General features: G+C 46.3%; 1 protein-coding gene across 2 annotated transcripts in view; it reads left to right on the forward strand.

The window, feature by feature from the left end:
* The first annotated feature begins 275 nt into the window (after positions 1–275).
* LOC146181096 (ferric reductase 1-like) overlaps positions 276–26,084 on the forward strand; it is an 87,353-nt gene continuing 61,544 nt past the window's right edge. Inside the window, exon 1 of one of the 2 annotated variants that reach the window (XM_084576247.1) lies at positions 276–1,096. The gene's annotated coding sequence lies outside the window, so the exon portion shown is untranslated. The remainder of the gene's footprint in view (positions 1,097–26,084) is intronic. The other variant, XM_084576246.1, reaches the window with a different exon arrangement.

Below are 26,084 nucleotides of genomic sequence, written 5' to 3' on the forward strand. Positions count from 1 at the left end.
GTATCCCTAGCTCTACGCTCGCTACGCTAGAACGCCTGCCTACCTGCGAGCGGCGACGAAAACGAGTTAAGTGGGAAGGGAATACAAAAGAATCGTGGAAAAAAAAAGAAAACAGCAAGGAAACGCGTACAATCGCAGCACCGTGACGTAGTTGTGAGCAAGAGCACCAACGCCCCGAGGAAGCCGAACGGTGCGGCGGTGAGGGTGGCGGGAAAACCGGCTTCCCCTGGAGCGCGCGCTCGCTCCGCGTCGGAGTTGCGCGGGGTCCGCTTCGAACGCGACGCCGGCAAAGATTCGCGCGCTTTGGATGCCCGCAGGTTTGCAGCGAGGAGGAAATAAACTAAAGAAAGAGAGAGGGAGAGAGAGAGAGCGCGCAACGATCGTCCTCTCCGGAGAGTGCGTTCAGGGCGCGCGCCCGCGCTCAGCTCAAAGCTGCCTACCTGCTCGGCTGCATTCCTAGTCGGATCTAGCGGCAGGTGAGGCGCGGCACGAACTCTGCTTCCCGCGACGTTGCTGGTTGCCGGCCAAGCGCGGCGCTGCGTCGGTGGTGCGCGCTCGAAACGTCGCCTTGGCTACGTTCCGGCCCCGTTTCCGTTTCTTCTTCTCTTTTGTGTCGTCAACGCGGCCTGTCCGTCCTCGGCTTCTGTAAGAAGCGCTGACACCAGAAGAGGCACCTCGTTAGCGAAAGCGTTCTACGTCCTACGTCCGCGGATGCGTCGGCAGGTCCAGTCAGAGCGACCCGGGACGAAATGTATTTTCGCCTCTTCGGCTCCGTGAACTGGTGTGGTGAACGACAACCACGGAATACTTCACCGTCTTCGCAATAGAAGTGTGAGTCATCGCCATCGGAGAGCCTCGAACAGCACCGCCCCGCAGCTGTTATCGACACCAAAAGTTCTCCTGAAGGCGACTCAGTGAACGACAACCAGCTTGGTCTCGTTGACGAGCTATGCGCGCCATTTTCGCTCCTGCGAAAACAAGTGGAGCGAAGGAGTGGTTTCCCGTCTGAATGAGCCGAAGGTAGTGAACTTCGAACCGAGAAGTTCTTTTTTGGCTGCTCGACTACCGAACACCGACAAGTTCGAGGCAACGACAGGTGAGATGTCTCCTCCCCTTCCTTCTCTCAACTGCTTACAACCGGTTGTTTTCTTCCGAGCGATATATTTACGGTACTCGCTGTAGAAGGCGTATGGTTCCGCCTCCCTCACCGCAATGCGATCGGTTTTCAGAACCTGTCCGTTCCTGTTAACGCCGTACGGAACAGGTTGTCTTCTTCGACAGCGAATTTCAGCCGAATGACATGAAGTCTGTTTTTGGGATAATTTATTTTGGGCACCGGCACCTCTGACAGACGCTTGGAGTGAAAAAAAGTTGTCCGGGTCATCGTGGGCGCAATTCAACGCGTATTCGCCCCCCCCCCCCCCCCCCCCCCTCCATTTCAAACGCCGCCCAAGCGCTTTCGTCTTCCGTGTGAATCAAACCAGGCCACCTCTGTTCTCGCCGACACCCAGGGCCGATCTTCCTGCAGCAATGTAGGCGCTGTCCTCGCGCGCATTTTCTGCCGCGCTCGTTCGTTTTCCATTTTTCTGCTGTCCCAACTGTCGATGTCATAGGTCTAAACGTACTCTACCAAGCTGCACTGCACAATTCTATTGCTCGAAAGCGGCTGTCAAAGAGGATTTTGAAAGAGACTTAGCTAGTTTTCAATATACCCTGTATCGGCCGCACAAATTATCAGTTTCTTTTCAAGACCCGATTGATTTTCCTTACCAGCGCGCTTGAGCACTGCTACATGCTGCACTTGCAAGAACTGAAACTTTGCGAAGCACTGGAGGCCATTTTCTAGCGGTTCTACGACTTTCCAAAAGCGTATGATAGGTCAAACTCTCTGCGGATTGCTATTGTTTCGAAATCAATGTATTGCCAATATATTCCCGCAGGTAAACTACATGGCGTCTCAAAGTTTTCTAGGGCCTGCATGGACGGGCACCACGGAACTTCTGTGTTGTTATAGAGATGAAGTAATATGCGGTCTCGCTGGCGAATACGACTTGTAGCGGCAGGCTGCGGGTGTTCCAAATCTAGCCCTGTCGAGTCGAGCGCTTGAGTTATGACAGGATGACGTATTTCGGATATCGCACGTGGCCTTCATAACGAGGAAAAGGACGAAAACCTAACACGTGGTGTTCACGCACCTGTGACTCTGAAAGCTTTCCGCTTTCGTTTATTTTTTTCAATTCATTCGTCGCTTATCGTTTGTGCCGGCGATTCCTCCGGGTTTGTTGCTTTTTAGTGCAGAATTGCAGCGGATGAGAATATCTACAAAACCCGGGCAGATAACAACAGACGTGTGCTAAAGAATGCATTTCCCACTTATTATTTTGCCTGTTTCGAGCTTTTACTGCGTTTATATAAGTTACTAACCAGCCTTCTTCGTTTTGTTGCAATTAAGAATATACTGCATAAATCCTTAAAATATTAATTGTACAAATGAAACGCGATGTTCTCCTTGACCGGCAAATGTATTCCTTTGAACTGCGTGTTTTGTCTGCAAATGACGTTTTGCAGTGTTGTACCTGAATATCCGCTCTTGTTCGTCCAGCAAGGTTCGATAAAAACGTTATGTTGAAGAGATTTGACCGGGTCACGTGATTCGTGCGCACAATGCCCGCGCAGGCCAGGGCGTCGTCGTGGTAGTGGAAAATGTGGGCCATGTGCATGTTCTACCAAAGCTACCCCTAAAGTTTAAGTTCAGATAAGTATCTTACACGGCACACTTGAACCACTTCGTGCGTTATCACTGGCGATATCAGTCTGGCAGACATGAAGATAATACATGTCTTCATAAGCACATGTGATCACTGCCAAGGTATACGGAAGCCAACAATAACGCAACGAAACTTCGTTTTATTGTTATATCTGCATTCAGCCTGAAAGGAAACATATAGCGCCTACTTTTCATTTTTGTTGGTTTAATCTAGACCGAAGTGCACGGGAGATTTGAGCAATGCTGTAGTGGAGAACTTCGGATTGATGTGAATTTACTAAGTGTTTCTAATGTGCGCTGTCCTCGCACAATACTCGGGCGCCTTGCATTTCGCCTCCATGAAAATGCGACATTTACGGCTGAGATAGAACCATGCAGCGTTCTCCGGCTGAGTAGTTTAGCACTAGGCCACCGCAGCTGGTAGTGAATCCAATGCAGTGTTTCGCAGATTGGACAGTTCTTCGTCCATTACGCAATGCTGCTCTTATGTAACGGAATTATAATTTTCCTCACCGCAGTTGCATTGCGTAATGTATGGCTATTTCGCGCACGAACGCCTAAGAAGTAGTTGTTGTTTTGACATTTTGGCACGTAAGCAACTACGGCTATCATGCGCCAACAACCGGTTTGCATCGGCATGTTCTATTTGTTTTTCTTTCAAGAGTGGACTGAACTATTACATGAGCCGAGAGTCAAAAATAAACTTCAATCTTTTAGGCGCACGTCGTGCGGACATTACTTACTCTTCAAAAGGGACCATTCATTTAGGAGCTGCCTGGGATCAGCCTTTTCGCGGACACTTTTCGTATACCTTTGCCGTTTCCCGGCTGAATGGGGCGTCGCTTAATTGCGCTTCCGGCATTTCCCACACTCAACCTTAACCTTGGCGACTGTCTATTTTTACATGCCCCTCGCGTGGCCACAGCAGGCAGGGCTGGACGGCGCGTTTCTGCCAACGCCACAACGGCATATGGATAAGGGCCGGACACTTCCTTTCTCTCGGTCGCTATCGCGCGGGGCCTCGGCCTTGAGACACCTCAGACTGCAGAGCGCGTATTTGATGGGGAGAGAGATCAATTTTCACCCTTTGCTACTGGCTAAGTTACCCGCGTAAGCTGATCCGCCTCACGAGAAAGTGCAGCACTAGGCGTCACGTAAACCCACGCATTACAATAAATAGACGTAGAGGGAGAGACAGGGGGTAAAGTAAAGATTGCATATACCTCCGACATGCGGCGCGGTTATGGGCGAGAAAAGTTCTGAGGATAGGAAAACGGAATAACGCTACTTGTTCGGAAGCTTTTCTTTGGAATAGTCTGAAGTGCAAACGTGCTATATATAGCTAGTGCCACAATGTTCCAATCACCTTGCCGGGGTGGAGCAGTGGTTATAGCGTTACTACGGTGTTCAAAAATGCGGGATCGAATCCCGGCTTCGGCGGCCACTTTTCGGTGGCGGCGAAAAGTTAGGCGCCCGTGTGCTGCGCGATATCAGTGCACATTAGGAACCCCAGGTGGTCGATATTTCCGGAATCCTCCACTACGGCCTCTCTCACTGAAAGAGACGCTTTGGGACGTTAAACCCCATAAACCAAATCAAGCCATGCTCCAATCATGCAATATAAAATTTACGACGGGCACTTTACTCCTGTGCCGAGGTTCATTAGCCGCACGACATGCGTACTGGCACCCAAGCCGTGTATTGCATGGCTGGTTCTTTGGCATATTTCGCTCGAAACTCAAGGTCGTTGGTTCTAATACCGCTTATAAACGAAATTTTCTTCAGGCAAATTTTACACATGCGGTGGCTTTTAATTCGCATTACATGTCATATTTTGTTTACTTTCAGTCCGCGCGTTGCGTCACATTTAACGGATATATTTTGGCGTTTTTGAAATTCCCGCGTGAGATGAAGCGACTGTGACGTCATGAGCCTTTCGGTGCCGCTCTTTCTTGTACGCCTTCTTTCGTGGGCCGATGGAGCTTACCGTTGACGTCACTCTTGGGACATGTTTAGCAGTGTGCGGCATGTTCGTCAATGTATCGGAATTGCGGCAGATGCCTCCTTTTCAAACCATAGAAGAGAAAAACTGCAGGTAGCAGTTCATCTTCAGGTATCAGGCGAAACACTGGAATAAACGTGTGCTGTAAGCACGGTGCGTGGATTTTTTTTTTTTTTTGCTTTTATTTGCTGCTGCATGTTTCGATGATGCAGTAAGCATCGATTTTTCCATAGACCTGTTGCGTTACCTTTTAATTCTTCATAATAGATTATCAGGTCGATGCTTCGGAAACAATACTGTGCAATTTTGCTATATCACAATGAGTGGTCGAGGGGGAAAGAGGTAGCAGCGAATAAAACCCTATTTTTGTGCTATTATAAGAAATTTACTTATTTGAGCGTTGAAAATAAACATGCGTGAAACTTTTTTTCTCGCTTCCCAAGATCCCCAGTTAGTGAAAACTTAACTGTGACAAAAAGAGTTCTTCGTGCGTAGGTGCAGTGCATAGTTCCAGGGTGCCAGTGGTTCGCAGTCTTGCAAAACAAGCGCTTGAAGTGAATGAGCAATGCCATAGTTTGAAACCGATCGCCAACGTGGGCTACAAAAGTACGCCACTCGACATGAAGGAGGTAGTGAAGTTACACTTGTGATGTTTAGTCCTAAAACTGAAGACAAAGTATAGTTCATACTACCGAGTGAAAGGACCAAAGTAAATATTTTGACACTTGTGAGTTCAACTTCGTGTTCTAGTTTTACCTCGCCTTCGAATGGAAAAATCATGACGTTACTCTTTCTTTATACCCAGTTTATTAGTGCGAAACGAAACATTAATCCGGAGGCTGGCTCAATCTAAAAAAGTATGTATGCATTACGACAGAGACGCGATCGTGGGTGTGAAAAGTTATGGTGCCGGGGTCACGTAAACGTCCTGAGGAATGAGTTTAAGCTGACGGTGCCGTAGTCTCGGCTTCTGATAGCTCGCGCATCACTCGTAGAAGGCAGGGCCACCCGTAAATTTGTCTGGTTCACCCGACATTGGAGCAACACAACTGCTCCGAGTGGACCGATCTTTTGCTCGAGTTACAGACGTAACCACATTAACCACTGCGATTTTTTAACCATATAATGTTCACCACTAACATCCCGCTAAAACATGTATTTCTGCTCTATGCTGGAATTTTGTGCGACATCTGTCATGACTGGTGAGGCACCCCTACCTCGCGAGCTCACCACGACTACGGTTTCGCGTGGCTTCGGCTATTCGTACTTATGGAAAGCGTTGTTGGTATTATTAGCGAACCTTTCTGAAGGAAAAAAAAAAGTCTTTTGCTACCATGAGCTGCGCGTGGTGCCATTTTTGTCACTGTAAAAGCATGTCTGTTATCCGAGAGGCTTCGCGATGTTTTGTGAGGAGCCAGATCTAAAAGTCATCGTTTCTTTGAAAGTTGCCCACATGTAGGAATTCCACATGCTACTTCCACTTCCACATGTAGGAATTCACCCTCGCGGCGCAAAAGTATTTCGCGCACGTCTACTAGGTTTCTATTGAGCGGGTAACGTGTACTGCATTTTAATGCCATAGAGCTACGTGCACGACAGTATTCCTCCGCAAATTTATTTCATCCCCTGACCTAGATCTGCCACACGCAACTGGCGCCACCGTTCGCCTCGGGAAGAAGACACGTTTGTGCAACGTTGTTCGTGGCGGAAGGTTCAGGGCTTAGGTGGATCGGCCCCAATTTCTTCTGAAGTGACCAGAATCGGCATTCGCGCCACCAGTCAGCTTTGTAAAATCGGAGGTCAGAATTTATTCGCGATAAGCTTCAGCTAGAATACAGTTCAGCGATATTTCATGTTCAGCTTGTGCTATCGTGACGGTGAGGACCAGTGCAAAACGGAAGCCTGAACACCTTGCGCCTGTGATGCTCGTGCTGCTCTAGTACACTTTGGCGCCTTCTTACGTCAGTTCCTGTGTAACATGTTTCAACTCGGTACATTTTAAAGCCTCGCGCTCCAGAAAAACCATCATCGGCTGTATTGGCTGTGTGAGCGAGAAACCACGGGCATGACTGACAGTTGCGGGCTGTAGTTGTCTCGTGGCACGGTCATGTACTGACTGGTCATCGGGCTGTGACACATGACAGCGAACGCATGATATGACCGAGTAGGCAGGAGTTGTTTTAGTACGAGAAATTATTACCTGGGGTGGAAGTTGTTATGGGAAATTCGTTAGAACAAGTTTCCGGTTTCCTGGGAATTTGTACGCTTTTTTGTTATCGGATCCTCGTCATATGCTAATTTAGTACGACGGGTTTCGGTTCATGGGGAGCAAAGCAATCTGTTGAGCTCAGGGTTGGGTTGAAACATTGTATTCATGGTTAGCGACTACTGGCCGTCATTTTTTGTGTCCGGAGCTCTTTTACAGATGTGGCAGGTATATAATCCGCTTACCTCTCTGCGTCTTAACGTGTTGCATAAATTATGTAGGGACTGCCGTCATTGTGCCTACGATGTCAGGACCAACGTATACCACGCTCTTGAATAGAAAGTAACAAAGTGGCGGTTAGTTGCAATGACCGTAATTTTTTTTTTTGTGGTCTAACTCCAAAAATTAAGCATTCCACGATGACGATATCAACAGTGATGTGTTGATATTGTTCTAAGACAGTCTTTCTTTCTTCGTATCACCTGTACAGGTATTTTTTCGTGACCTTTCCGAAAGACAGTGTTCTTATAGCAAAGAGATTTGTTCATTCCTGAATTCTTTTTTTACTATCACTCACTATTCTGTATATTCCTTTGCAATAATATGTATTTATTTATTGTTCTGCCGATAAATTTTGCTCCACACAAACCTTTAATTTTTTTTTATTTTCGTACCTTGAACTTAGCCTTGTATTTTTGCAGTCATAAACGCTCTTCATCATCTTAGCCTCTCATTATGTCGTAAAGTGCCTTGAATGAGTAAACATTTTTAGCGTTTTCCACCCGCCGCAGTAGCATAGTGGTCTTGACGTTTTGGTGCCGGTCTCCAGATTATATACAGCATTTCACTGCATCGAATACCTGTTAAGAGCTCGTTGTGTGTTTTTCCTTCTTACTGCAGTTTCGTACAAACGCGATGCCATGTTCGGCATAGCGTTTGCTTGTTTTTGGGGTGGTAAACGTTATGGCTCAAATTAGTCGATTGCACGGCTGCTCATACCTGCCGTTAGCGCTCCGTTTGTGCACATTTTCTAGCCGACGTGTTACTATGAGTAGTTTGAAACAATGCCTCGGCTTCTTAAGGTGCGCGAAGCTAGACCATTCGTTGAAAGGATTTTTAGGTCCAAGTACTGCAACGGCCGAGGCAGATGCTGTGGGATCTATCTTCGTTAGTGTTAGTTGCCCTTCACCCTTCCCATTCCCAAATTTCAGGAAAAGTACTACGCAGGCTTAGGAAACAGAGCCGTGTGTACCAGTGTTGGTAAATTTTTCAGTACTCGAGATGATAGACTATGCGATGTTTAATTCCACCAGAATGTTTGCTGTTATAGAAACATTTAAATGCTGGTCTCGATCATGTGTCCCTCTTCTGAAATGCCTATTTTAAGCGTTTTCTTAGATTTGAGCTGGAATCATTAAATAAATTTTGAAGATATTTTGAAACTTTACTTACCACTTTGCGATAACCTTACGTATTTAGTGACCTTGTTTGATTAGAAAGAGAAATCTGTTTCTAAAATGTCTCTCCCTCGGATTTCTTGGACGTAGACGTGATGCTTGTGGGTGTGCGCACAGGTAAGGGACAAAAATGCAGAAAAGGCAGCCAGCACCACTACTGTATTGGATCACATGCTGGGGCGCTAACAAAAAGCATAGTCTCCGTGCGAGGAGTTAGCTTACTACAAGCCGAGCAGGCAGCCAACATGACGGCACTGCTGTCTGTACGCAAAAACTCAGATTGCGAGCTTGTATAAATTTGCTCAATAAATCTAGCCGTTCAAAATTCGCAGTTTCCCTTTTATTCGCACGAATCATTTTCAGGGTTCCCGTTCTCGAATATTTATTGTAATTTAGGGAGGGTTAAATCCCCAGCTCTGATAATGCCTGAAGCCAAGGGACGTGTAGTATAAATTGTTGCAATCACAGCCCTGATCGCCGCATTAAAGAACTGCAAAGACCAAATTTTGGTGGCATTTTTCTTCTTGTTAATGATGCGTAAGTCATTCCTGTGTATTGATTCGCACGCAGGTTTCGCCTACTTCCGCTAAATAGTTTATAATTGAATTTTCTTTTCTTACCAGTTTCGTTTTCAGCAGCCAAGAGATGGTTACATGTCATGATCAAGCCTTGACACGCGGCGTGAAAACGGCGATGTAATCACTGATTCTTCACTTGCAGTGATTCCGGGCCTTGAGCCAGGCTGGCTTTATCATTGTAGTGAAATCTAATTAACACAAAAATCATTATATCGCTTTATTTTCATCCCTCACGTGACCTGGACCTGACTTGGACGTCACAGCCATCCACCGGCCATTGAAACTGGATTAAGTGACGAAAGAAATTCTATTATAAATTATTCAGAAGTCGTAGGCGAATATGACGTGGTAATCCGTGTATATAGTAATGTCTTAGGCATCGTTACGAAGGATAAAACAGGAACTGCAAAAATTAGCTTTAAGGCAATGATTTTCAAGGATACAGTGTGCCTTAGAGCGACATCTTTGAATAGCCTGGTGCTACAAAATTTTATGTTCCAGTCGAAGAGGCATTTCCTTTCATTAATCCCGAATACTTTTCGTACGCGAAACACTGGTACATGAGGACATGGTTCTTCGTGTTCTCTTCATGTTCGCTGCCTTGCTCAACTACTTGTAAGCTAATTCATCGCTATCAGAGCCGATGGGCGAGTAGGCGGTTTCCTTTGTGTGAGCGAGACGGATAAAGGGAGAGAAAAAAAAAACAATGGCCTTACAAGCCGATGCGTTGTCTGAGCCGCCGGTTGTCAACTGAAAAGTGTAAATGAGCAATTGTCGACTAGCAGCGTTGGAATTTCGTTTTTGCACATCCCGTTGCAACATAGTAATCCTTCGCTGTTCCCTTCCTGTTGTTCTGACGAATGCGCATACCGCATCGTACGCACTTCACTGGTTTGTTTCCGTTGTGGGCAATAAAAATAGACAAATGTTACGCTTAATTCAGATCCTCGTTCTTGACGTCGTTCGACTTCCTAGAGGGACGCTTATCGCTTGAGTTACTTTTTCTCGCTCATTTGGATTTTTAATGTATTCCGTCGGAAAATTTATTGGACGTCGTCCCAGTCTCCTTTTGGAGCTTGCATAAGGGGCAGATAACATTGATGCTGTAGCATAGGTATACGGCTGGATATTTCGTCACTCGGGATAACGTAACTTCACAGCTATTATCACATCTTGAATGGCAGTTTGCCAATATCCCCGCTGAAGAGGGAACTATATAGCAGCTATACCTTGCAGGTACTAGAGTCCAACGCAGAATAACTCTGCCCCAACTCGTCTATTGGGCAGAAACGTGGGTGCTGATGAAAGGAGTAAAGCTTAGGTATTGGACAACGCTACGAGCATTTATAGCGTAAAAGGAAAGCGCAGCGCTAAGGGGCAGGGAATAAAGCAGATTAAGAGTTCAGGATAGTGAATTCAGGCGACTATGAGGAGAAAATGCGCGCTTAAGGACATCCTATAACTGCAATTAGGAAAATGGACATAGATATTGGCAAGAGTTAAATATGACTGATGTTCTTTTAAAGGTATAATAATCGGTTGACAGGAAGGAAAAGGCATTACCGGTCACACGCGCTGTGGACACCTGAACCGCACCGTAAGAAGGGATGAGGCGGGGAGTGAAAGTGGAAAGAGAAAGGGAGTCGTAGTGGAGGGCTACGGAGTAATTTAGACCACGTGTGGATCTTATCTGTTGTAGGCCGTCATTGCACCCGCGACTGCCTCGGTGGTGGACGACGGCTGTTGTTGCGGCGCGCGTCTTTCTCTCCCTCTTCATTTCCTTTCTTCTCTATTTTCTCCTCGGTCCGCGTCCGTGCGCTGCGCGATGTCAGCGCACGTTAAAGATCCCCAGGTGGTCGAAACTACCGTAGCCCTCCACTACGGCTCCTCTTTCTCTCTTTCAACTTTCACTCCTACCTTCCTCCCTTCCCTTACGGCGCGGTTGAGGTGTCCACAGAAAACAAGTGAGACAGTTACCGCGCCTTTCCCTTCCTATAAATCAATCAATCAATCCTCGGTCCGCACCCGACCTCGGCGGCTGCGTTTTGATGGAGGCGAAACGAAGAGGCGTCCGTGTGCTGTGGCGATGTCAGCGCACGTTAAACATCCCCAGGTGGTCGAAATTACTCCGCAGCCCTCCACTACGACTTCTCTTTCTCCCTTTTCACTTTCACTCCCACCTCCCTCCCTTCCCTTACGGCGCGGTTGAAGTGTCCACAGAAAACAAGTGAGACAGTTACCGCGCCTTTCCCTTCCTATAAATCAATCAATCAGCGGAGGTCCGCACGAGGCAGCGGAGGGGCGCCCCGCCTGGGTGGTGCAGTGGTAAGACGCCCGACTACTGTGCCGGAGTACCCTGGTTCGAACCCGACCGCGGCGGCTGCGTTTCGATGTAGGCGAAACGAAGAGGCGTCCGTGTGCTGTGCGATTTCAACGCACATTAAGGTCCCCAGGTGGTCGAAATTACTCCGCAGAACTCCACTACGGCTCCTATTTCTCTCCTTCCACTCTCACTCCCACCTTCCTCCCTTCCCTTACGGCGCAGTTGAGGCGTCCACAGAAAAAGCAAGTGAGACAGTTACCGCGCCTTTCCCTTCCTATAAATCAATTAGTCAGCGGAGGGGGCTCAGCTACAGAGCCAGTATATAGTGCCTGCCAGTAGCAGGCCCGTGCATTTTCATTTCCTTCTTCCTACTGCCACAACAACGACATCGCACAGAACACGGACGGCTCTTCGTTTCGCCTCCATCGAAACGCAGCCGCTGCGGTCGGGATCAAACTCGGTAACTCCGCCATAGTATTCGGGCGTTTTGCCACTGCACCACCGCGGCGGGGCATATTTTAAAGGGAACAGACGGGATTCTGAGAGAACACAAAGGTATCAAAGAAAGGTGTCAGTGAGGTCGGACGTTGAGGTTTGGGTGCTTGCGAAGTTATAAGGTGGCCCCAACTTGTACACGATAGGGTTAAATGTAGGCTGTGTCCTTCAATGGGCAGTGAAGCTATATTTTACCCCCCACGCGATTGCATCTCGTCAGTTTAGAAAGCCAGCCTATTCTCGGGTCCTTTCTCGTCGTTTTCAGTTGTTTCGCTGTTTTGCGACATCCCACAGATGCCGACACCGGGGCTATTTGAAAGCACCGAGAGGTTGCAACTTTCGATAATGCAATCCTGGTCTTCGTTGACGTATCGCGGATGTGGGCAGTGCGTTGCACCGCAGTATCAGTCATTGTATGCCTCGCAGCTTTCATTGCACAATGCTGGCTCAAAGATCGGAAATGTATAAATGCCTTCGTACCGACTAACGCGTCAGAGACCAGGTCTGGTAGTGCTTTCCTTTCGCGTTATAGTCTACACTGAGCGCAGGTAAGCAGCTACGCGTTTCTTTCCTTCAGGTTTGGTGAGTTGCCTTCAAGCATTCATTGCAACTGCAGCTTTCCGGCGGTATTCTACTCTCATTCTAATCAATAATGGGACGGAAAAACAGCATTCTTTTCTTCTCGGTGCATACAGTGCTTCCAGTTTTACTTGATAGATTCGTTCTTTTTTTTTTTTTGATAGCCATTTACAGCACATTTCCTGGCCATGCCTAAAGTAAGGCTTGTAAAAATGGACGCGGCACTGGTAATCAAAGTGAGCTAGTATCCAGTCAAGTTATAAGTACGGTTCTTTTTTTATTTTTAACGACATTTCTGTATGTGCATGACAATTTTGCCGGAGCAGCAAATTAAAAAAAAAAAAAGTAAGAGCGATGACTTATATTCAGAGTTTACGGTGGCGCGTTTCACTTTAAATGTGCATAAATCGCAAAGCTAGCATGTGTAAAAAATGTGTGAAATTACAGGTATTTTTAAAGAAAATTTCTGTCCCCGTACAGAGAATATCTGTTCTACTTCATCTACCGAAATACTTTCACGAAAAAAAAAAAGCAATTTTCTGTTTTCTAGCCGAAACCTCAATTGGAAGGCAAACAATTCGCTATATTTTTGTCGGCTGTTCTATTTTCTACCGCTAACTCAGTTTTATTTGACTAGTAGGTAAATGCTGAATGGAAAGCGAAATGTTATGACAACCCTGAGGGCGCTGTCTGATGAACGGGGACATAACAATTTCGATTCGAAATAATATAAATAGTGGCGCCACATTGAGGTCCGTTATTGGTTGGCCCAAAGCAGGTTTTTCGGTTTCCCAGCCGAAACATCAATTGGAAGGCAAACAATTCGGCATGTTTTTGTCGGCTGTTCTATTTTCTACCGCAAACTCAATTTGACTAATAGGTAAATGCTGAATGGAAAGCGAAATGTTATGACAACCCCGAGGGCGCTGTCCGATGAACAGAGGTTTGGCCGCACGAGGCAGTCTGACTCCCCTGCTTGCGGCGGTGGCTAGCCTGCCAACGAAGCTTTATCTCTTGTAGGCAGTCATTGCACCCGCCACCGCTTCGGTGGTGGACGACAGCTGTTGTTGCGGCGCGCATCTTTCTCTGCCTCTATTTTTTTCTTTCTTCTCTATTTTCTCCTCTGTCTGTTCGAGGCAGCGGAGGTGGCTCAGCTACAGAGCCAGTAGCAGGCCCGTGCATTTTCTTTTCCTTCTTCCTACAGCCACAATAACAACAACCCCTTGCTACAGTGGTGTTAGGCATTTTTCACTTCCCTCTCTTCGGTGGCTAGGCGACTGTAGTGCGGCCAGCTTTATGGGTGCCATCGTGTATTGCCAGCGCCAAGAGATATTTGTGAGATGGAGTTGGGAAGGATTTCACCTTAGAAATGGTGTTCATTAAAGAAATTAGCGCTTAACGCAATTTCGTTATTTTTACACAGAAAACGTGAAATTAAAAACGAATAAAAAAAGTATATATATATATATATATATATATATATATATATATATATATATATATATATATATATATATATATATATATATATATATATATATATATATATATATATATACATATGGATCATACTTTTCACTGCAACAGAAAAATAAAAATAAAACGCCGTATAACAGAAATGTTTTGCCAATTTACAAAAAACTTTCTTTCAGTTGTAAACAAAAAAAAACTGTAAAATGACAGAAAAAAATTAAAACACAGAAAACGTAACAGAACAGAAAATTTCTGTATTTTTCAGAAAAAAATTTTTAGATTGCCGCAGGTTGCGTAACGAGTTTAGGCTGCACCTGTCGTTAGAATTTTAACTCCCTATTGTACGTGGTATACCAGTACTATATCTCTGAGCGTTGACAGTGTGCAGGAACAATAAAAATGTTTCGGTTATTGGTTTCTTTGGCGGCATCGTGTTCTGTAGACCGGCCACACAGACAATACACCTCGCTCTTTTCCCATTCCAGCTTCCAAGCAGCGGCTATGCGAAATTTTGTTCTCTCCGAACGACGCCGAACAAAGGGAAAAGTGCTTTTTCTCCGGCCGAGTCTTGATATTCCAAATAAGTCTGTGCGAGGATTGAAATAGTTCGGATGACCCGCTGCAGTGGCTCAGTTGTTAGTGCTCTCGACTGCTGTTCCCAAGCAGGAAGGATATTTGGCAGGAAGGATATTCGGTAGCGGTGAAAAGCAATGCGCCCGTCTACCGTGTGATGTGAGTGCACGCTAAAAACTCTCAGGCGGTCGAAGTTTCCGTAGTCCTCCAGTGAGGCGTACCTCATAGCCCGAGTCGCTTTGGGTCATTAAACCATTAAAACCAAACCGAATCTTGAAATAGTTCATGCTCAACTTGCACTGCTACGCGCCGGAGCAGCGGTTTCCGTTGACGATAGCGACTGAGTGCGCGTTCCGACGGTGAAGTCAGCTCTTGTTGATTATCGGAGCTCCAAATGTCGCGCGCGATTACAGGACTTCCCCTAGCGCAGGCTGTCGTTTTCTGGTGGGAGTGTGGTACCCGAATAACACGGCTTTGTTTCTTCAAGTGCGACGCTAGCTAGCTGCCAGATTGAATCCGCACTCCCACCATTGAATCCCACGCCAAGTGTGCGTGCACAGGAAAACCGTAACTATATCGTGCGAAAACTTGTTTCGCGCTCTTACCTTAACGAGTGCGCTCTGGACGAAGGAAAGTCGCCTTCCGCCGCTTGTCCGGATGGCCCGTTCCCAGCGGATATGCGTTCTGAATACGCTCGCCCCGTTAACCGTTGACGTGCATCGAAGCAACCAAATTGTATTCCGCCCCGCTTTGGTGGCGCAGTGGTTAAGGCGCTCGACTACAGTGCCCCAGGATTCGGGATCGAATCCTGGCCTCGGTGGCCGCTTTTCTATAGAGACGACAGGCAGTGCTCCCGTGTGCTTTGTGACCTCAGTGCACGTTATAGAACCCCCAGGTGGTCGAAATTTCCAGAGCCCTCCACTACGCTCTCTGCCATAGCCTGAGTCGCTATGGGATGTTGAACCCCATAAACTTCGACCACCTGGGGATCTTTAACGTGCGCTGACATCGCACAGCACTCGGACGCCTCTTCGTTTCGCCTCTATCGATAGCCCTCCACTACTGCTTGTCTTTCTCTCTTTCCACTTTCACTCCCACTTTCCTCCCTCCCCTTACGGCGCGGTTGAGGTGTCCACAGAAAACGAGTGAGACAGTTACCGCACCTTTCCCTTCCTATAAATCAATCAATCAAAACCCCATATACCAAATCTAACTCTATTTCGTTGGAATGATGTGTGTAACCGGAGGCAACGGTTGATTAATATATTTTACACAAGGGTATCTCGTCGTCTCTACTTGTGAATGTATTTCGTAAAATAAAATTTGAGTATATTAGCGTTTCCTCGATGTAGCGAATAAAAATTCTCGAACTGCAGCTACACTATTTGTAACAGTAACAGAATCGCCAGATCAATGCCCCATGCCTAAAGTTATATTTCGTGCACAAGCGCGGTTAAATCCCGATTCGTTCAATAGGTTTCGAGCGTATAAGCATTGCCAATTATAAGTAAATAAAAAATAGTATGCTTGTTTTGCATCGCTTTACTGTAATCAGCGTGCGCACGAAACAAATTCATTCTATACTTGTAATGGCTTCAGTTTCAAACGAGGTTGTGGTCTTTGGTTTATTTCACTGGGTCTGGTCTTTGCCCCTGCGACAGAACCGACCACGAACGTTTGCGTGGTAACGCTCCCGAATAGCACTGGCGATTGTTTTGTTTGCAGGCTGAGTTGGAGATAAACTTTTTTCGATCGCGAAAAATGGAGCAACTTTCCCCACTTTTTGTTTTGATGTCCATCAATGCTTTCTCTTAGCTACCGATTTGACCTAGATTCCTTTTCTGGGCGCATTGACCCCCCAATCGAATGGTACTGCTGCATAGATCTGCCTCGCTTGATTTCTCCATCCGTTCCCGGAAACGTGCCCGATAGTATATACGTGGCGGGGAGGTCGTTGACACGTGCGGATAATCGATGCTGACAGGTAGCTTGGTGCGACGGCACGTTCAGGTTTCGCCGGTCGATACCAGCCGCTAGCGTGCTTTTACACTGTGCTTTTACGCAGTGCTTTTACACTGTAAACAGAACTGCACCCTTTCCGTGTCTATACCTTACACCCTGCCCAGGAAGAGTGCATTGAGGTACTGATGCATACCCTTTTAATGTGTGCAGCAATCATCACTGCACGCTTTAAGAGTGGGTCAATGCTTCAATGCACCCTTTCAGGAGATTTCTGGAGGATATGAGTTGCATACATTCAAATGCACCTTTAAGGTTGCGATTTTCCTTGCAGTGTACTCAGACCGCCGGCAATTTCGCTTGAAACATTGCCTGAAAAAGTGTTCGCAAATGCGCTGTAAATTTCCGCTCCTCATGGCTAGACGTTTCAATACTTTTTTTTTTTCTTTTTGTACGAACCAGAAATCGGCACATCTAAGGCTAGATAATTACGTTGTCATCCCATTGCTCGTATCATGGCAATAGGGTTAAATTTTGTTGTCAAGGCCAGAGAACAAGGGCTTGGGATAATATAATAATCAGAAACATTCAGAATCCATATTGTTTAATTTGATACTTGTCTTTTCCACTTTGCTTAAGAGCAAAGGAGCAGCTCGTAGTCACTTTCACTTGCTTTATTAAACCTGAAGGCTCTTTGGGGCTGATCATTTGAGTTCAGTATGCCTATAGCGCTAAGAGGAGACGTTATATAAAATCAACGTGCAGTCAAGTGACTGACGCTATGACTAGAAGTGCTTGCACTGGAGTTTGATTTTCTGACATTAAGCACACAGGAAACTAAGGCTAAGTGACAGTTCAAGAAAGATTGTAAAAAAAAAAAATTGAAATAGGAACTATTCGCAAATATTTTCAAGACTTGGCAGCCACACTCGAGTAGAATGAAGTGCAGGTGGCAAGAAAAATTAAACGTTGCGAACACAATTAACTGAACAAATAACATTACGGACGCATCCAAACCACAGTTGGCCGATGGACGTCATGCAAGCCGTAGAGGCTTCCCGTTCAAAGCCCTTTCAGTTGCGCAAGAAGGGGCAGCACATACTGTACTAAAAGTAACTCGAAGAGGTAGCAGAAATATTGGCTGCATGCCAACGGCCGTTATCTAAATAGGCATCGCACGAACGTCTTTGACCGTGTTCGAGCTGTTTAACTGCTCGCAAAACTCGAGGATTCGTACGTTGACGTCACGTAGATGGTCGAAGTAAAAAACAAAACAAAGAAAAAAAATAAACTTAATGATTGGAATAAGTCATGCTGTGAACGGATATATGCTAATTGTATGGAGAGGCAAGGTACCAGCAGAGTGCAGTAAAACTAAGACGACATGCATATGTGGGTAGAAACAAAAAGAAATGGGCAGGATACCTAGAAGCGAGCCCATGGTTCAGGAGGGTAACAGACGATGGCAAGCGTAGTAGGGAACGGCAGGAATAAACAGGGTGGAGACAACTGGAACTTCCCATGGATAGTGAGTGATATGTTGAAGATGGGCACATATAACTGTCCTGGCGTGCCCTAACATTTGTGGTTAATGACATCAGTGGCTAAAAACCATGGAAAGGAGCTACACAGATGACAAACTAAGCATCATATTTATATTTTGTCCGAGCTAGTTCGTTTTCTTCTCTATAACTGGTCAATTATCCCTGCGATTTGGCAGTGAACCGATCAGAGAGTCCGCCTTGCGAATTCTATTGCCAGAACTAATTTTGTATTGTAGCCGTTGAATACGAGCTCCTAATCTGCAAGCCGGTGTGGCCTTAGACATTTTATTTTTGCTCGAACATTTGTGCAGCACGATGCAGTAAACGAGGCCGCGTGCCAAGCACTTCATTTAAGCGCACAAGGCAATGTCAGCTGGGCCTCCAGTTCACCGCAGTGGCGTATTTTTTGTTTGTCGTTTATTTCCTGCAGAAGGCACACCGTTTCTATTATATTCAGCTTGCTGGATGACGCAAAAAGGCTGGCCTCTGGCCTAAAAAAAGTTAACAACACGCTACTCGTTCTGGACTGCACACATGTGCATGTGCGCTGCGCAGCTGTTTTACTTCAAGCCCTACACCCGGCAGTCATGGCTCTGTTTGCTCCCTTCTGAAAATCCCTTCTGAAAAATACGTGCCTGGGCTTTCATGTTGCTCAATAAGGGAGAGGGGGAAACGCTACCAGGAGACGCAGAAGAATTGGATCAGTGCGCTGTGGGAACTGTTACAGCTCTTCGCTCACGACAGCTGCGCAGTCCTCGATAGATTTTGGAGAACATAATGCACAAAAAGGTTGAGGATAAAGGCTGGAACGACGAAAGTAGCCCTCATAGCTGTTTATCGTAGTATGCATACCGAAAGGTAGAAAAAAATTCTGACATGGAGAAATAGGAATAACCATTAAAATATCCACTAGTATTTAGGGGCCTAGCCAGGGCTGGTATTTAGGGGTCAGAATACGCCCCAAAAATTTTTGAGAGTTGCATTCTACCTAAAACAGACGCTTGGGCAAGTTGGTAATCCACTGAGAGTAAACAGCGCAATAAAGACGAGGACGAACGAAGTACACAGTGTACTTCGTTCGTCCTCGTCTTTATTGTGCTGTTTACCCTCAATGCATTCTACCTGCCCTTACAACGTGCCGGAGTACCGGGGTTCGATCCCGACCGCCGGACGCTGCCTTTCGATGAAGGCGAAACGAAGAAGCGTCCGTGTGCTGTGCGATTTCAGTGCACGTTAAAGATCCCCAGGTGGTCGAAATAACTCCGTAGCCTTCCACTACGGCTCCTCTTTCCACTTTCACTCCCACCTTCCTCCCTTCTCTTACGGCGCGGTTGAGGTGTCCACAGAAAACAAATGCAGTTACCGCGCCTTTCCTTTCCTATATTTTTTTTTTGTCCACGGGACGTCTGACAGATACTGCCCCCTTCCTTTCATGGATACTAACTGATATTAATCAGTCGATATTGTCGACCATAAACCCTGACTGCTCATTGGAGGGTCAAATTCTAAAGTTAAAGCACAGCTACTTTGGTAATCTGATGAGGAGGAGTCGCTGGAGAAAGATTTGATGTTGGGAAAGGTTGAGGGTCGCCGGAGAAGGGGTAGGCAGCGAACGCGATGGTTAGATGGCATCCTCGAGGCACTGCAGATGAAGTTATGTGATGTTAGGAAGATAGTGAGAGACCAGAAAGCGTGGCATGACATGGTCCATAGGGTCACGAAGAGTCGGACACGACTGAACTGAATTTAGGGGCCTAGCCAGGGCTGGTATTTAGGGGTCAGAATACGCCCCAAAAATTTTTGAGTTGCATTCTACCTGCCCTTACAACGGGCCGGAGTACCGGGGTTCGATCCCGACCGCCGGACGCTGCCTTTCGATGAAGGCGAAACAAAGAAGCGTCCGTGTGCTGTGCAATTTCAGTGCACGTTAAAGATCCCCAGGTGGTCGAAATTACTCCGTAGCCTTCCACTACGGCCCCTCTTTCCACTTTCACTCCCACCTTCCGCCCTTCTCTTACGGCGCGGTTGAGGTATCCACAGAAAATGCAGTTACCGCGCCTTTCCCTTCCTATAAATAATTTTTTTTTTGTCCACGGGACGTCTAACAGATACTGCCTCCTTCCTTTCATGGATACCAATTATTATTATTATTATTATTATTATTATTATTATTATTATTATTATTATTAGTGGTAGTGGTAGTGGTAGTGGTAGTGGTAGTGGTAGTGGTAGTGGTAGTGGTGGTAGTAGTAGTAGTAGTAGTAGTAGTAGTAGTAGTAGTAGTAGTAGTAGTAGTAGTAGTAGTAGTAGTAGTAGTAGTAGTAGTAGTAGTAGTAGTATATTCTACCTCTCCCCTTCATTCCGCCTTTCTTTCGCCCAAAACTTTTCTACCGGCGCGCAGAACGTCCTCCGAGAATTGTTTCTAGCTAAGTGACTAGTCGTGTGTATCAGACAGAAAATCAAATGTACATGGAGGCGAAACGAAGAGGCGTCCGTGTGCTGTGCGATGTCAGTGCACGTTAGATTCCCAGGTAGTCGAAACTACTCCGTAACCCTCCACTACGGCTCCTTTCTCTGTATCCACCTTCATTTCCACCTTCATCCCTTCCCTTACGGTGCGGTTCAGGTGTCCACAGAAACAAGTGTGACAGATACTGCGCCTTTCCCTTCCTGTGAACCAATTATTATATTATTATTATTCATGCAAAATCAGGAACAGATTCTTGTTAGCCTCCAGAGAATCAGCGTATTGGCAAAGAAGGCATCTGCAATCGTCTGCTGTCGGGTTCAACTTGTGTTTCTGGTTTTATGAAAATGGCTCATTCCGTTACTGCATGGCGCCATGCATGGCGGTTGCCTCATTGTCGTGGTCTTGGGTCAAAATGCAGGCGACAAGGTTTCAGGCTGTCAGTGCCACCCATGTCGCATAATACACATTAGCATTAGTGTCTGCGCACTATCCTAACAAGCTTGCGCTCTGAGCAGAGCAAATTTACATTTACAAAATTTTTTGTCAAGGAGTTTTACATGTGTCAGCGTTTGCTGTGGGGGCAAACAAAGGACTTAAAGAAAAAAAGAGTAACCTTGGCTAGTTGTTTTAGGATTGTTAATCGGGGCCAGTTGGTTTGGGTAAGTTTGTTTGAACCTCTTGGTTTTGGGCCAGTTACATTTTACCACTCGGTTTCATCATCGCACAAATTTTTATACCTTTCTCTTATTATTGTATAACACTGCAAGAACCACGACGCATCTGTCCTTTTCTTTTGTGTGTTTGTTCTTCAGCAACATGATGCATCAAAGAACAATGTCGAGTCCTCTCTTTATTACTTCTTAACTCGAGGTTTATAGCCAGGAAAACATGCTGCAGTAACCACTGTGGTAGCCGCTATCCAATGATGTTAATGAAGCGTATGCTTCGTTGTATAGCGTCTGGTTTGTCAAGACTTCATGCAGCATGCTTGCTCTAGACCATTATCTATTGCGACTGTGCCGCCAATCATGAAAATTGTTGCGCGCACTCATGACATGCCTGACGACCGTTATCTACTCCGTATGCTGTATTCGTGTGCTTTTCTTATCGTTGTTCAACTGTGCATGAAAAAAAAAAAATTTCGTTGCCGCTTGCAGCACGTTCGTCGGAAAACTATTCACACTTTCAGCCATATAACTAGCGCTCTTTCCTTGCTAGTGCCTTGAAGTCAACAGCTGCTTGTTAAGTGTGCCTTAGCTCTGAAGCCGTTCCTAAAGCAACGCGTTGTAGCAACGCAGTTACCACGTGCGGGGATTTCGTGTCTCGCATAGAGATCGCAAATTCATACTCTTTGGGGCATGTGCTGTAGCTCAACTACGCTCCTCTAGTTCTTTCCCTCTATACTGATTAGCCCCCTCTCCCCCATCCCACGAAGGGAGAATGGAACCTGAAATCGGCATCTTAACTTCCGCTTATCCTTCTGATATAGAACGATAATAGTTTCCTCAAATGGAAGCATCAATTTATGTGACCTCGAAGACAGGCTCGTCAGGGGTTGGACATTCAGCCTCGATTCTGTGGAGCTACTCTGCAATTGTACAACTGCCCCCGGGCGTGCGCAGATGTGCAATTTGGCGATCAGTCACGCTGCAGCGATCTTCGGCGGTTCTCGAAGAACCGGCTTCAGTTACGGACGGGTCTCGCACTTCCTTCACAGCAAACCCGTTATTCTGATGAATCTACGGCAGCGCCGCGCAGTCATCTCGGGTCTGTCCGCACCCTGTGACCGTCAATTGTGTTCGGTTGCTGTTTTTACTTTCGTGAGCGGATGTGCTGTCGGCTTCTGTTTCGTGCCGGAAGGATGTGTTTGTGCTTGCTGCATGGCGACCGGGGGCGGACCGACGAACTGCCGCCCTTCGTATCCTTCCTTGGCCGGATTCCCCTCTGAGGTCAGCTTGTCTGCGATGATGACGTCTCATCCTGTCATAGGGGGAAGTTGCTGCGCCTATTCTAAGAAACGGGAACTTGACGTAAGAGGAAAACAGATATAAATGGGCTAATTTCATTAGGGCCGTATTTTTACAAAACATGTCGTACCCAGACTACCTCGTGTATACAGGTACACCCTCTTTTTCATACGAGTTTATAACAAGCCGTTGAGAATGCCGATTGTCCTATTTTCTCCTCTATATGTTATGTCTATTAAAGGTGCATCATTTACACTATGGAGCGCGCTGAGCTGCCCCACAGCAGATTTTGCTACTCTATTAGCGGCGTTACCTCAAAACGATATTCCGTGCCCCTAACGCCTTGTTTAACATCGGAGATTGTGAAATGCGCCGGCAGCTGTGACAGATTTAAAATACTTAGGCGTGGTCTCGAATGAGATTCGATTTTGAGCTTTTAAATTAAGCCTTTCTGAACATAAGTTTCGGGGCATGCCCTGTCAATTTTTCTTGGAATACTGCCTGCATAAATGTCTACTTGTTACCTGCAGGCACGCACACTGATAACTGATAGTTGAAAGTTTTTTTTTTTTTTTGCCGTATTATTGTAAACACGGAACGTCTCTTCGTGCTTGCGCTATAGCGAACTATATATGGGAGCCATACACAAGTCCCCGTAGAGCTGCGTTTCTTTACAATCCTGCCCACCTCGGCCTGGAAAATAACAGCGACGGGATGAAAGAGATAAGAAGGAAGCAACTGCCACGCCACTCTCTTGCGAAATACTGTCTATTGTTTGAGCAGCGCAGATATCGACTTGTCACTATCATTAGGCATATTATTGGCTCGGTTGTATATGCTGGCATACAGCTTCTGGCCACATCATCGGACACAGCTCTTTCTGTCCGTGTCTTCATTTCAGAGGGGATGGACATATAACTTTAGCTCAGGCAATCTCTCTACTGTTCATTGTAAATAAGCCTCTTCCTATTGTGCCAAGTGTTCACTCGTTATCAAAGTCCGCGCTTATCACTCTGCCTGACTACAGTAGGCGGGCTATCTTGTCTAAATGTTTCTCTTGTTCACTTAGAGCTACCTTCTTGAGTCGTTGCCCTTTAGAGGTTTGGCCTTGGATCGGAATGTTGTCGCGTTACAATAAGATTTTTTTTGTCAAGTGTAGTTCGGCTTCTCCTTGTGCAAGTTATACCGTAGAGAGGCGTGGAAACTGACCATGCGGTCGCAGGTGGAAGACAACGTATTTGTTATAACAAATTCTGTTAGAAAAGCTTCAGTTAAACGATGTCGAGACGTAACTTCTTGTTGTTGGGCGTCTTATGCAATTTGAGATTATTCATTAAGACCTGTGAAATCATGTCGTAATGCTCAGACATTTAGGACAACGCAGCAGAAAACTAAATCGGAAGTGAGGGGGAGCTCTGTAGTGCGCAAGGAAGATACGATTGCCATAAAACGTTCTGATCCATAGAGCTGCGCAAGTTTTTTTTTTTCCTTGTTATCTGCAGCTACTTTATCCACCACACAGCGAGCACACACAGTAAAGAAAACCAGCGACTCCTGTTAACCTGCGGCGATGAACAAACTGACCTGACTTTGTGGACGCATAATTACTTCTGACCTACGTCGCAGCCTGAGACGCCGTATCGCGGTCATTACGTCGGGCGGTCCCGGCGCCTATTGCGCGGGTTGGCAAAAAAAGCCTGCGGGTGCCTGTTTAGCCCGCTGGCGGGCGTGGATCGGCTCGCATTTAAAACGAAAGCTATGCTGTTACGTAAAGCGGCATCTCTCACCTTCCTTCTCAGTTGGCAGCACAAGTCCTATTTGAATGAGGCACTGTCATTGGCTTGCTAAGCAACTTGGGGGATAAACTGCAAATAATTATTAATGACCTAGACAGGAAAAGTAGAAATGTAGGCTTGAAAATCTGTATGCAGAAGACTAAGGTAACGTTCAACAGCCTCGGGAAGGAACAGCAATTTACATTAGGTAGCGAAGTACTGGAAGTAGTAGGCGAACATGTCTGCTTAGGACAGGTAGTAACCGCAGATCAGAACCATGAAAAGGAAATAACAAGAAGAATAAGATTGGGATGGAGCGCATTTGGCAAGCACTCGCAGATTATGACTAGCTGCTTACCGGTATCGTTCAAGAGGAAAGTATACAACAGTTGCATCTTACCTGTACTCACCTATGGGGCTGAAACGTGTAGGCTAACCAAAAGAGTTCTACTTAAGTTGAGGACAACTCAGAGGGCTATGGAACGAAAAATGGTAGGGGTAACATTAAGAGATAGGAAGCGTGCAGAGTGGGGCAGAGAAATAACTCAGGTTACTGACATTCTAGTGGAAACTAAGAAGAAGAAATGGGCATGGGCAGGACATGTAGTGCGAAGAGAGGATAACCGATGGTCGCTTAGGGCAACAAACTGGATTCCAAGGGAAGGAAAGCGTAGCAGGGGGCGGCAGAAAGTTAGGTGGGCGGATGAGGTAAAGAAGTTCGCAGGGGTCAAGTGGATGCAGCTAGCACAGAACCGGGTTAAGTGGAGAAATATGGAAGAGGCCTTCGCCCTGCGGTGGGTATAGTCAGGCTGATGATGATGATGATGACTGACATTCTAGTGGAAATTAAGAAGAAATGGGCATGGGCAGGACATGATAACCGATGGTCGCTTAGGGTAACAAACTGGATTCCAAGGGAAGGAAAGCGTAGCAGGAGGCGGCAGAAAGTTAGGTGGGCGGATGAGGTTAAGAAGTTCGCAGGGGTCAAGTGGATGCAGCTAGCACAGAACCGGATTAAGTGGAGAAATATGGGAGAGGCCTTCGCCCTGCAGTGGGCATAGTCAGGCTGATGATGATGATGATGACCGTCATTGGTTTTTATTCGCTAAGCTTAGCGTTGCACAGCCGTGATGGCTCACTGCCGGTGACTTAGGTACTTTTCGCACCCAATGCGCCTATTAGACTCGAATAGGCCAGTAATCTTCTGTTTATATTCGCTATGTTTCACACACGTACGGCAGTATGCACGCCGTTTCAAATAAAGCCGCAAAATAATTAGTTTATTTTCGGCTGACCTTCAACCATGGAGATGACCACATATCAGATGGCAATTGTGCGAGCAGTCCTGCGTGCCTTCATATTTCGGTCTGATGCGACAGTGTCGGTGCAGCTATGTTTGAAGTACGAGGCATCTGAACAGCGAGGCGAGGTCTGTATTGTTGAAATTGCTTTGTTCCGCGTCACGCATCTGATGATTTGGCCCACAAAGCGCAACTGCGCCTAAGCCTGTCCTGTTCTTATTATTTGCTTCCTTTTCTTTTCTTTCTTTTTTTTACTATCGGTAGGCCCTGGTGACCCACCGCCTTTCTGTCGGCTCCATCAATAGGCGTCCCGTTGTGTGCCCTCTCTGCCTTCGGATTGATTTGTTTTATTACACGCAGCTTCATTTTTGGTTCAAATCGGATCTTGAATCTCGGTAATCATTTCATTTGTCGCCATTGTCTCTGAGGCCATATTGTCTTGGTCACCTGGAAAGAAAAGGTACATCATCGTTACCTCAAAAACAGAGCATTTCGTATATTAATGAGGACATAGGCTCTCAGCCTAAGCCGAGATAAATATATATAAGGACTTCAAGAGGGCATGTATTGTGTGGAAATGGCCGGAGTAGCAAAATGGAAGTGAAAGGGAGGCAC

Source organism: Amblyomma maculatum, chromosome 8 (assembly GCF_055883805.1).
Source record: "Amblyomma maculatum isolate TAMU_Amacu chromosome 8, ASM5588380v1, whole genome shotgun sequence".
Taxonomy (NCBI): Eukaryota; Metazoa; Arthropoda; class Arachnida; order Ixodida; family Ixodidae; genus Amblyomma; species Amblyomma maculatum.